The sequence below is a fragment of the Camelus bactrianus genome, chromosome 14 (assembly GCF_048773025.1).
Source record: "Camelus bactrianus isolate YW-2024 breed Bactrian camel chromosome 14, ASM4877302v1, whole genome shotgun sequence".
In the NCBI taxonomy this organism is placed as follows: domain Eukaryota; kingdom Metazoa; phylum Chordata; class Mammalia; order Artiodactyla; family Camelidae; genus Camelus; species Camelus bactrianus.
This window is the reverse complement of record NC_133552.1, coordinates 4,646,005-4,659,585: the sequence shown is the minus strand read 5'-3', so window position 1 is coordinate 4,659,585 and position 13,581 is coordinate 4,646,005. Positions and strand designations below refer to the sequence as shown.

Below are 13,581 nucleotides of genomic sequence, written 5' to 3'. Positions count from 1 at the left end.
ACTAGTCAGAAACCGTTGGGTGCAGAGCGCCCTCTCTTCCCGGGTCTACAGTGAAGAAAGGGAAGGACAACTGTCCTCACCTTTCAGGAGACTCCAAGCTAGCTGAGAAAACAAGACCAGGTCACATGTAAAACACATAAAATGACTTACAGAAACACTCAAATATAAAGTAACAGACTGCAAACTACATGCATAGATGTAGATGGAATGCAAATTAAGTAAAACCAGGTAGTCAGTCAAAGGCTCAATGGAGGTGATCAGTTCTGAGCAGAGACTGAAAACAATTTCTAGAGCTACAGTCATACTTCCTGAAAAAAATCAGCTTGTCCAGGGACTGTTTTCTGGCTACCTGGGGAATGACTCAAAACCTTCACCTTTGAATATGCCATCTCATGATTCAAGAAAAAAAGCTACCAAAACGCCTCTTGTCACATAAATCTGATTAACAGGGATATGAATTTCACTTGCTAAAAATTTATAAAACACCAATACTGTTTTTTGAAAAGATGTAGATGAACAAAAACAAGGTGAGAACTAAGATAATACTCATCTTTGCTCTGGATAGCCCTTCTTTTCTAAAGAGCCCTAACATAATCATTTCCTCTGATTTTCTCAGCAACTAAGTGGGCAGGTAGGTGAGGCAGGCCAGGCTACAAGCAATGTGGTACAGACTAGAACTCAGACACAAGGTGTTTGTTGTGCGACCAAGGACGTATGTGTAAAGTCAACACCAAAGCCAAGCCTCAAACCCAAGTCTCCAAACTTCCAATTTCATACTCCTCCTGCTGTACCAGTGTCTGCTGCACTGACATTAAAATAGGCCAAGAATTCTCAAGTATGCCTTAACTATATCTAAGAGAAACTTAAAAAATCTAAAACTCCTACAAAAGATATTTATAAGGAAGCCAAGCTATTATATTAAGATATAAGCCTAACTTTTAAAAAACTGTTCCAGAATTCTATGTTTTTCTAACTCTGTATTATACATTTAATTGTAGGTTAATCCATACTGTAAAAATTGGATTATTTTCAACAATTCTCAAAAGATAAATACTCCCCACTTATCTGATACAAAATGCATTTAGTTTTCCTAAAGCTAGTCTCTGTTTCCAAGATAAAACTAGTCAAGTCACCAAAAATAAGTAAATTTGTTTACTACCTTTAAATTAAACAACAGCAACAAATACAGCTACTGATTCTTAAGCACCTTCCATGTGTCAGGCATTAAAAAGAGCGCTTCACATACACCAGCCTATTTAGTTCTCACAATAACCCTGTGAGGCAGGTGACACAGTCACCTCATAGAGGAAGAAACAAGCTTAAAAACAAAAATTTAAAACAAAATTATTGCAAGGACAAACATAAGTTATTAAACAAAAGAATCAAGATTCAAACTCAGGTCTGTGTGATTCCAAAGCCCGTGCTCTTAGCCAATCCTCTGCACACCGCCCAGTCCCTCAGCCTCACACCAGAGCGCAGAGGAGGGTCTTCACATCAGCAGCACCAGCGGGACCACCTAAGCGGGGAGAGGGGGGATTCTGACACCAGAGCAGTGAAACAAAGGCTAGAATCTCTCTATAAGGCTAAATAAATGGAAAAAAATTACCAAAAACAATGGGAGTCAGTTAGGAAGGAAATTCATGTACAGTAGAATTTACAAGTTCTAAGTACAAGCTTTCTCTTAAGAATTGTAAATATTGTGGCTATTTCAGCACTGAAATCTGAGTTTGTATATCTGAACCGAGGCTGACTGGAGTCATGTAAATATATTAAAAATAAAACATGTGTGGTAGTAAGTATCACCACCCATAAAGGTAACAGGATACGGAACCTTCAAATTACTGAAACATCAGATCTAGTCACAAAAGGCAAAGTTTTGTCCCACCAAAATATTTTACAAAAACGTTAAAGAAATGGGTAAAATACACACATCCCCACTTGAAGAGAGTTATTCTGTGCTTGGTATTGTGAAGACGACAACCACAACACAGTTAATATTAATTGCCTACATGTAACACTAAATTATAACCAGTACAAAGGGGTAGAACCATACTACAGAAATGAGTAGTTAAAAATAAAGGTGAATTAAATGAACAGGTGCAATTTCACCTCTCTCACATATAAATATTCCTTTTTAAGTTCTATCTTTCTGTGTGTGGGTGGAGGGAGTGAGGGGGCTACATGTGGTTATGACAACAGCCTGCTATTAACCAGCACTCAGTCACTAGAGCATGTAAGCAAACACAGTCACACACTGAGGACACCGTAAGAGACAATCTTTAAGAGTGAAAATTTGTATTTTAAAAAATATGAACTAAAAATATTCCATTTGTGTATTTATTTTTTGCATTACTGTTGTAATTAACTCTTAAAATGACATCTTGGTGACATACATGATAGTTTCACTATAATTTCTTATTAAGTCAATATGCAAACTGAGATATAAATTAATTGCTTTAGAACTTTTTTTTTCTTGATTCTTCTTAAAAGTATCTTAAAAGTATTCTTCTTAAAAGTGAAGTATAATACAGAAATGCTCACTGGACGAATTAACCAAAACAATTAACAAAATAAGGAGATGAGATATAAATTTTTACAGCTAACTTATAGAAACAAAGTGTCAGTGTTTTTGGATGACATAATTCTATTCCTGAAAAACCCAAGGAAACAAATAAAAAAAAAAAAGACTCTTGTAAATACTGACAGAACACATAAAGTAAATGCCCAATATTAACATACACCAAATGAACACTGTTCCTAAATACAAACAACCACTTAAGCTAATACTACTTCTGGGAAATCAGAGGCTGAGCTAACATGGATACACTCCCTCAGTCCCAGCCAAAGCTACGAATACACAGAACTACAAGATAAAATATAAGACCTAAATTTTAAAATATAACTGAAATAAAAAGAACAAAAAATTCCAAGAGCAAGAAATCGGGGCAAAATTTGGAATTAAGAGGTGATGCTGTAGGAAGTAAAACTTGGAAAATACAAGAGTGGTTAAGTAGAAAAAGCAGAATGAGAAGGCAAATCTCCAGGATTTCTACCCGAGGCCAGATGTAGTTTCTACGAGGTGAGGCTTCAACGCCCACATGGGCAAATGAAATGTGGCCTCAAATGTGGAGACTGGAACTCAAATCCTAGTGTAAAGTCAGTGAAATCCTAGTGAAAAAGCTGTAACATTAGTCCAAGTTCGAGGAGAAAACTTCTACCTATCAGCCCAGAGGAAAAAGGTACATTTGTTTGTGGAAGAGAGATGGAGGAGGAAGAGGGCTGGGGTGGTGTCAAGAGAAATGGAAACCCAACGCCTGTACCATGCACAGGAGGAGAGAAAACTCCCAGGAGAGTCCACGTTACAGGACCGCCAGAGAGAAACTAGCAAAAGTTTAAACTGCATCAGCACTGGACACCTGGATAAAGCAGACACCAACTATTCTGACAAACACTTCTACAACCCAAAACACACAAAAAATAATCCCACTTGAAAGAACTCCCAAAATGAGAACCAGCATGCACAATATACTTGAGAACCAGCACCTGAAAGCAATGAATCCCAGATAACAGAACCCTACAGATATTTTTTAAAACGACAATTAAAATGATTAAGAACATGAAAGAAGAGATAAATATCACCAAAAAAAATTTTGTTCTTCTTAAACAGAACAAAGTAGACTCTATAGGAGCAAAAAATATAACCATTAAAATTAAAGGGGAAAAAACTTAACAGATGAGTTAAACAGCAAAGTAGACACAAAGACAGGAAATGTAAACCAGAGAAGAATCTAGAAGTAAAACTTGGAAAACACAAAAGAGTGGTTAAGTAGGAAAAGTAGAATGAGAAAGCCAATTTCCAGGACAAAAAAAAAGAGTACTGGAGAAGCAATTTTCAAAGAAAAGATTTGGGATTTTCAAGATCTAATTTAGCAAAGAAATCCTCATTCCAGAAGTCCCGAACAAGAGTTCTGAACAGAATAAGCAAAAACAAATCCCTTCCAATTAACCAGACGAAACTGTGGCATGCCGAAGATAAAGAGAAAAATCTAAAAAGCTACGAAAGCTAAAAAAGATAGACTATCTTTAAAGAAGAAAAACATTAACAGGAGACTGATCAGTAACACTAGACAATGAAATCATATAGTCAAAGTAAGAAGGGAAAATACACTGTCATCTTAAAAGTTTATACACAACGGGCAAATGAGGGGACAAAAAGAGTTTTAAGGTTTGTCATTCACACCTCCCTAGTGAAGAACAATTTAATGATCAGCCACCTCTTTCCTCTTCAACAATTTCATACTTGGTAAAGCATGCATGTTAAAATTCTAGGGGTGACTACACATAAAATGGAAATACAGTATGTAACATTCAACCTCTACACCATATACAAAAACTACCTCAAAATGGATCAAAAATCTAAATATAGGAGTTAAACTATAAAACTCTAAGAAGACCAGTATATACTTCATAATCTTCAGTTAAACAATAGTGTAAGTTGAGACACCTAAAGCACACATAACCAAAGGAAAAAGAAAAATAAGTTGGATTTCACCAAAACTTAAAATTTTTTGTACTTCATAGGAAACCAGCAGGAAAGTAAAAAGGCAACATACAAAAGAGGAGAAAATACATACAAATCATACATTCAATGAAAGTCTAGTATGTAGAATATACAAAGAACTTGTATAACTCAACAATAAAAACAAATAGCCAAATTTTCAAATTGGCAAAGGATCTGAACAGACACTTCTCCAAAGAAGATACATAAATGGTCAATAAGCACATAAAAAGAAGCTCAACATCACTAATCCAATAGGGACATGCAAATCAAACCACAATGATACCACTTTATATCCACTATGAAGGTATAATCAAAAACAAAAATAACAATGTTAGCAAGAAAATGGAGAACTGAAATCCTCACACACTGCTGGTGGGAATCCAGCAGTCATGTTGGAAAACAATTCGGCAGGAACTCAAATTGTTAAACACAGAGAAACCACATGACCCAGCAATTCTACTCCTAAGTATGCTACACAAGAGAACTAAAAGCATTATGTTCATGCAAAAATTGGTACATGAATGTTCACAGCAGCATTAAGTATAATAGGTAGAAAGCAGCAACAACTTAAATGTCTATCAACTGATAAATAGGTGAACAAAATGTGATCTAGCTACACAATGGAATATTATTCACCTGTAAAAAGGAAAACATACTGATACATGCGACACTGGGGATGAACCCTGAAAACACTGTTAAGTGAAAGAAGCCAGACCAAAAAAGGCCACATAATGTATGATTCTTTTTATATAAAATATCCAGAACAGGAAAACCCATGAAGACGCAAAGTAGCTTCATGGTTTCCAGGGACTGAGGAGGGGGGAAATGAGGAGTGACTACTAATAGGGATGAAGTTTCCTGCCGGAGTACTGGGAATTTTGTGGAATTAGACTGTGATGGGGGATCACTGCTGAACACAGGGCAGAAGGATCAAGAAAATTCCATTAATCCAACAGAAGACTGTATGTGTGTGCGTGTGAGTGCGCACGTGTGTGTGTTGGGGGCAACAAATAAACTGAAAAATAATCCACTTACATTAATTGGCCCTTATAAACAGATAAAATACCTAGGCACAAACTTACCTAGAATGTGCAAGACTTCCATGAAGGAAAGGGAAAGACTACTGTCAGAAACAACAGAGAAGCTGAACAAAAGAAAATAAATACCTATATCTATTTGTTGTAAAAACGTCAATTCTACCCCTAACTAATCTAAAAGTATGCTAGCTCAATAAAAATACCAACAGCATCTTTTTTAATTAGCCAAACCAGTTATACTCACATGGAAAAATAACCATTAAGAATCGAGAGGAAAATTATTAAAGTAAAGCAAGGACACAGGAAGAAAAAGAGAAAAGAATGCAAAAGGAAAAGGGGAAGAAGTATGGTATAAGGCCACTAGATACTAAAAAGTGATGAGAGCTGTAGTTACAAAAATGTTTGATAAAAGCTCCTATGAATAGTGTGTCAATGCAATAGGGTAAGCATAAAACTTGAGCTCTAATACATATGAAAAAATAAGCATAAGACAAAACTTCAGGGGAGCAGGTGCACAGTAGTCAGATATGCCAGTTTACTAACCATCTTTAAATGATGGGATGAATGTATCAAAATAACCAACATACAAATGTCAATCACATATCTACACACTAGGAATAATCAGCTAGAAAAGTTTTATTTTTAAAGGTAACAATCATAATACCAACAAATACCACGAACTGTCTCAGATTATCTACCAATATACGTAAGACACAGAAAATTATAAACCTTTGTGGAAAAGCATTAAAGAAGACCTGCAAAAAAGAAATGGAGAGAGAGCCCACATTTGTGGACAGAAAGACAATACTGTGATGACGACAGTCGTCTTTAATCCATCTAGAGAGTCAGTACAAGTTCCCTGAAGACACAGAGCTGCTTCCGGATCTACAGGTCTTCAAGGCTGTTTCCTCCTCTGGCACATTTATCAACAACCTTCCTTGTCAACACCAAGTTCTCTACACCCCATCCTCACAGTAAATTCCAATTCAACTTTCTGAAAAATCTCTTACTCTACAAATGTTCCTGGTATCCAAATTCAAAAGTTATCCCCATCATTTTGTACTTTGTATTTTGCTACAAGTACCTCACAATTCAAACTGGGCCCTAATCCTCTCCGTATCCCCAACTACACACAGTGCCAGCACACAGCACATTTGCCGAAAAGAGCAAAGAGGCGAAAGTTTCCTCCTCTTGGTACTGCAACGACTATGATCAGGAAATGGAGAGTGCCACCACCAGAATTATCTGAGTGTAACAAGAAGCTGGGAGAAGAGAAGCAAATGTTCATGCCATCAAGTGGCATACATATCAGTCATCACTGTTTAAAGGCAAATGTGAAACAAGCGAATGCGAAGAAAGACTCAAGGGTGGAAGACATCCTTCTGACAAAGCGCTCTGATAATTCTCGCGCTACTCTCCCCAGGTCAGTGGAGTCTGGGTAAACCTAGGTCACCCTAATGTTATTAACTAAGTCGTTAATGCTGCTGTAACTGAAGTTGTTAACTTTCACAAAGTTCCGATAACCAAATTAAATCCTTAGAAATAAACTGTCACGTATGACTAGACTGAAGAGCATGGTTTAGATTAGAAGTCACCAAAACATACCTCATACTGAACAGACGAACTTGAACTAAAGACAAACAGAGGGAGCATTATCTTCATAAAAACAACGCCAGTATTTGGGGCCTCATTCAAGAGAAAATCATAGTAAGGAATTTGTATGATCATATCCAGGAATATAAAAAAGTTACTATTAAAGATTTATTTCTTTATTGATATTTCTTAACCAAATTCCCCAAACACACCCCTTCCCAAATAAAATAATGCACGGTTATTATAGCCCAAAAAGCAGACACTGAGTTTATGCTCCTAAATTCTAATAGGATCTTAAATATACTAAGAATTAATAAATTCTTTCCCTTGGCATTGTTTATGATGATTTAAAGGGTGGGTGTAACTCCAAAATGAGCTCGGAGCACTTTCCTCCACCTCCTACCCCCTCTTGTTCTTTCAGTGATTCAGAGACAAGCTTTCCTTCTTAGTCCGCTTCCATCACTAGCTGTTCTTAGCAGAAGGAGAAAGTGAGTTTAAAGAAAGTTTTAACTGTAATTACTTTAACAATTAGAAGTCTGGGATGTCACAGAGTTATCTGCAATTTGATGCAACCTGTCAAACAAATTCCCCAGGATACTCTAGGTAGCTACACTGCATGCAGGACAGATTACTATTGAATAGAACTTTCTGAAATAAAGGGTTAAGAGTTACGGAATAACATCAGAAATGCACTCTCCACATACTGCATAAATAGAACAGCTTTAAAATATAATCCTTTGAGATTCCCAGTAAATTTAATAACAAAGATCCTTGACTGGGGGTCCCCAAGACCACTCCCACGTTCAGAAATTCACTGGAACTCAAAGGACTCAGCATAGAGGTGCAGTCAGCACTAAGATTTATCTCAGCAATGCAGTGAACGTACACGTCCAGATCTCAAGACGGAAAGACACGCGGGAATCTAGAGGAACCTATGTGTGGGCTTCCTTGTGCTCTCCTCCTCACAAGGAGTCACACAGTCCACCCTTCCTCCAGGTGGAGAAGCCCATTAGAGACTTGGCAGCCAAGGCTTTTACAGGGGGACTGATCACACAGACACCTCTGCCTAGCCCGCACCAGAATTCTACACTCCCAGAAGGAAACCAGGTGTGCTGCATAAACCACACTGGTTGCACAAAGAGTCTAGGAACAGTAAACCACCCTAATCAGGTGGGGGGTGAGGGGAACACTCCCCAGCTCTGAGCTACAGGCTCCAGCCCAGGGCCAACTCTGCAAGCAGGCTTCGCTAAGGACAGCAGCCCTCAGCCTGCTGCGTTAACTCGTTCCTGCACAGATACCTTGAGCTGTCCCAGTATAGCCACTACGCCCTCATAATCCCACTCTACAGTATAGCGAACATTGTTACAGAGAAATACAAGGGCAAACTGTTTATTTTTTATGAGGGGAGGTAATTAGGTTATTTATTTATTTCTATTTGGAGGAGGTACTGGGGACTGAACCCAGGACCTCGTGTGTGGTAAACATACACTCTACCACTTGAGCTATACCCTCCCCAGCAAGGGCAAATGTTTTGCTTCTCACATCTAAACACATGCCCCGGGGAAGAGAGAGGAGGGGAAAAAAAATAAAAAATAAGCCTTAAGTTAGGGCAATGGATTTATGTTGATTTTTGTCCATACACACTGAGAAAAATTAACTAGTGATGTGCACTACATGGCTAGGAAATACAGCAGAGGAAAATTAAGTGCAGTTCACATAAACACGAGCTGAATCTGTGTGTTTCATCAGCTTCTTCAGTATCTGAATTGTCTAAACATACACAGTAAATATGTACACTATGGTTTAAAATAAGATTTCAGCTACTAATATTAAACATAAAAGACTTTGTAAAATCATTAGTTGTCATATTTTAGCTTCTAGTATACTGGAATTATAGAAGCCATTAAAGAAGTTTACTTATTTAAAAATTAAGTATATGAAACACAACTTTATTCTTAGTAAATAACTGTTGGACTTCCAGAGTAATCCCAAAGAGGAACAGCTAGGCTATGATCCAGTGTATGTGTCATAAAAAATAGCTGCTTTCAATTTCAGCAGCTTAAACACTAATCACAGCCATTGTCCCAGAAATTCTAGCTCCGGAAAGTATCCTGAAGAAATAGTCTTAAATCCTGGAAGACATTTATTAGTTAAAATAAATGTATATACACACAGAGCATAAACATATATGATGCTTTTTAAAAGGTAACACTGTAATTCAATGTTTTAATAGATAAAATAAATTTTTAAAAACTGAATGGCAATTTGAAGGATGGAGAAAACACTGTCAATCAACTGAAGTCTATTAAGGTGGTAAGAATGGGTTTTAGAGGAAAATAGCTCAGTATAAGTGATGTTCTATGACACACTAAATTTTTCACATGACACAATTATTTAGTTCAGTTCAGAAATAACAAAAAGCCATTTGAATACTTACTAACTTTACCTAAAATAAAATCAATTTCTTTTAAGTTTAGATTTTGAATAACCTTGAGCAGTGATGATACAAATGAAACTAGAATCCAGGTCCCTTGAGTGTTACTACAGCCCAGTGCAGCACTCTCATGCTGTTGAATTTAACCTAAATTTAAATCCCTAATGGTCATACAAAAATAATGCACTTAGAAGAAAAAGTTATAAGGAGAAAATGTGACTAAAAATAGAAGAATTGTCAAATTTTAGAATATATAAAATATTACAGGTGGGAGGATGGTACAACCAACTCAAAACATTTATCTGTTTTAAGTGTCTGCATTTCTACAATAAGCCTCAAAATTACACTGTCAATCCTAAAGGTTTAGATACTGTGAAAAGAAACAAGTCACTATGAAGCTATGTATAACCACTATGGACAAGGGTAATTCAGAAAATCCTTGAACTTAAACACTGAATTAGAATTAGACTTTAAAGACTTGAATTAGTGTTTCTGAAGAATTCAAGTCATATGGAAGTTTGAATTATTTTCTTACTAAATTTTTTTAAAGTTGTATGTCTAGTCACACTATTTTTTTTCTACTCTCAAAAGGTTATTATTACATTGATATTTTTGTAACAGATGGCATCTTAGAATCCAGGGGCTAAATGGCAACAATCCTTCAAGATGTTGCCATTAAGTAAGAAAGTCACTATTTTACTGAATTTTATTTTGGGAACATTTTACCATCACTTTTAAGCCACAAACTCAGATAAGAAAGGAGCTTTAAAAAATAGACATAAATATTTAACTGAGACAACCACCATTTAGGCATGTTTGCATTTCAAATGTAGATCTATTCATCAGACTGCACAAAATAAAACCACTATTCAAAAAGAATTGAATTAGGAAGCAAAAGTTAAGATAATACTAGCCTTTACTTCTTTCCCCATAAAAATTTCATCTGTCAAATTCAGCTTTGCAGATAATTATCAAAACTGAATAGAAATGTTATTAATCAAAAGTGCCAGATACAAAGGAATACCAACTGTGCTACTAATGAACCTAAAGTTGAACTGTATAAAAGCTCGCTGTCTGAAGCCCCATTTTCCAAACACTGACATGATAAAGGATCACTGAACAGTAAAAGATATTTAATAATCAACCCAGATGTTGGCTAGGTAAAATTCCCATTATTCCTTTATATTTTAAATCATACTTTCAAGTGATTAAAATAAAGTTAATATATTTATAATCCTTTAACTCGTAAACCACAAAATTATGTGTCATCACACACATATATGTACCTTTGGCCAAAGCATTTCCTATGTTATGCTACACTCTGTTTTTAAAAGCCTCCAAAAAGACAACCCACAGAATTCCTGCATAATTTATAATGGCAAAAAAATATTGTAAGCTTTTAACATAAAAGCTGTTAATTATCAAAATCATATTACAATATTAGCCAAAAGCCAAAATATAAATTATTAACTAATCTAGTAAAATACACACTAATCAAATTACATTCAATTTAATCCTAAAAGTTTCAAGCCACAAATACAAACTACCTTTGAAAAGATGAAACAACCCAAATGCCAAAAGGTTTACCTGAGAGAAATGTTTATAACCCCGTGCAAGGAAAAGGGTAACTTGGGTTGGTAAGTAGACTGCAAAAGTCCTACGCGGACCTCTCAGGGGCATGCCAATTCTTGCTGGAAACAAACAGCAGTATAACTTCTACACTTGTAAAGGACTGTTCCAGTAGGTGTGGTGATAAAGGAAAACAAAGTCATTAAGAATACTGATGTTAATTGCCAGAACCAATTCCTTCACAAACCCTGTTTTCACAGCAGCAACCCCTTATGATCGGGGGAATTAAAAGTTGCTGAACTCAACAACCCCTTCAGTTAAACAAACAGACCCCTCAGAGCTGTCCAACGCTGCCCAAACTATCCATCCTTTAGTCGGATCAGTCAGTTTCATGAATTGTAGGGTTTATCTTCAAGTCCAGTGCTGACTCAGAGGGTAGCTTGTTCCCTAGAGAAAACAACCAACAAAAATCAGAACAGCTACTGCTCATAAGCTTTTTCAAACCCAAGTGGAAAGGACAACATAATGGGTCCAAAAAATAGTTCAGCTTCCTTTCAGCTACAGTAGTAGCCAACAAACTGAAGGCGTCTATACACCATAAGCAGTTCTTGGTTAAAGCTTTCACTCATTTACAGTAAGAAATGTTAAAACTAAAAAGCTTAAAAGAAAAGCTATCACACAAACCATAGGGTTTCTCACCCAAGAAGAAATCTGCAGGGACTCAAAACAGAAAGTATTCCAAGGGCCAAAGCTGTTGTTCTGCTTTAATCTTTGAAAAGCTGGGGGGGGGGTGTATATTAAATATTTCCACCCCAAAAGCGGTCTACATGTCCAGGGCAGCTTTGCTTATGGCCATATATAAAAAAACTAGTAAAATGGTACTTAATGCCCTAAACGCAAGGTCCTCATTCATTAGTTAGAGAAAATATTCTGAATCAAAAGATAAAAAGGGTAACACATTGTTACAAGACTTGTAATAGTGAACTACCTTCCCTGTTATCTCTAAAACAAAAACAAAACAAACAAACAAAAAAATGTACCGCCTCTGAGCTTCAGAATACACCGCAACAAGGAGGCCTTCCATTCCACGAGTTAGGGGTTCTGTCTACAATAACATGTTACGAAAGAGGGGAAAAAACCTCCATAAGAGAGGCAACCAAAGAGCTCAAGTTACTTTCAGAACACTGAAACATCATTTTTTGTCCTTTCACATGAATTAGGTTGAAACCTTCTCATAAAACATGTTACTCAAGATTGCCTCCAGAAGGAGGCATGAAGGTGACCAATAGACCTCATTTTTAAAAAAAAACTATTCATTCACTTATTCGTATAGGAAAAAATTCTAATTAAAAATTTTCCCTTGTCATCTGCAATGTGGAAAATTCTTGATTCTCAACCAAGAATCTCAGGGTCTCAGAGCTCAGATTCACGGAGGACAAAACTAGCAGTGACTACACATTGTCTTGAAAACTGTTCTCATTTGAATACAGGCACCTGGCAGGTTGCAAGGAGGTTTTGGTTTGGTTTTAAAGCCTTGCTCACTCCTCACTTTCCCAGCCTTTCTCAGAGAAAGTAAAATCCTAATGAGCTCAGATCCCCACTGTGTGCAACAAATGCACCTGTGGTGTGCTACCTTCGGGAGAATCCATCAACAGCCACTCAAACCACTCCCTGTGTTCTTGGGGTTCAGGTGAGGAAACCACCCTCGCAGTCTCCGGCACCTGTGTCCTGGCGGGCTGACTCCTATCAAGAGGCAGGCCTCTGTGCCAGCGGTTCTCAACTGCATTAAGCAGAACTCCAGGCTTCCAGAAATGCTTTAGGGTTCTGTAAAACCTTAATCTGATTTTCATCTATTATTTCACTTTTATTAAATCAATAATAAAATCACAAATGCAGGTCCAAATTAGCATGCATTCATTTTTTAGCAAACAAGGGATCATCACCAACATACTCAACCTGTGTTGGGTTAGGGTGTTTTCATGGAGACCTCAGAATAAACGTCTCTCTCCTGTCACCCCGTCAATGTATATAGATCTTTTACTAGGAAGGTAGTGATTCAACAATAATCTTTATTTAAGTGCACATGTACTCAGATAAAAATGCACAAATGGGTGCACAACTTATTCATGTGAATCATAATTTTTACATTACTATATGACAGAAAATACAGAAAAGGAGGCCGAGGAATGTAAGACTAATTATTACCCTTCATCCACCAATTTCAAGTTACTGTGTTCAAGAAAATACCACACAGACTTGTTATTCCCACTGAATAACTTCGTGAGTAAATTTAATAAACACGACCCTGTAAATGCCAGTTTCATCTGCTTTATATAATTTTAGATTTGGGGACTGCATATAGATGCCACAAGAGTTCTGCTGATTTA

At 36.7% G+C, this 13,581-nt stretch overlaps 1 protein-coding gene across 11 annotated transcripts in view; it reads right to left on the bottom strand.

The window, feature by feature from the left end:
• Positions 1–13,581, bottom strand: part of PAN3 (poly(A) specific ribonuclease subunit PAN3) — a 112,808-nt gene that overhangs the window by 32,486 nt on the left and 66,741 nt on the right. The gene's annotated exons all lie outside the window — the stretch shown is intronic.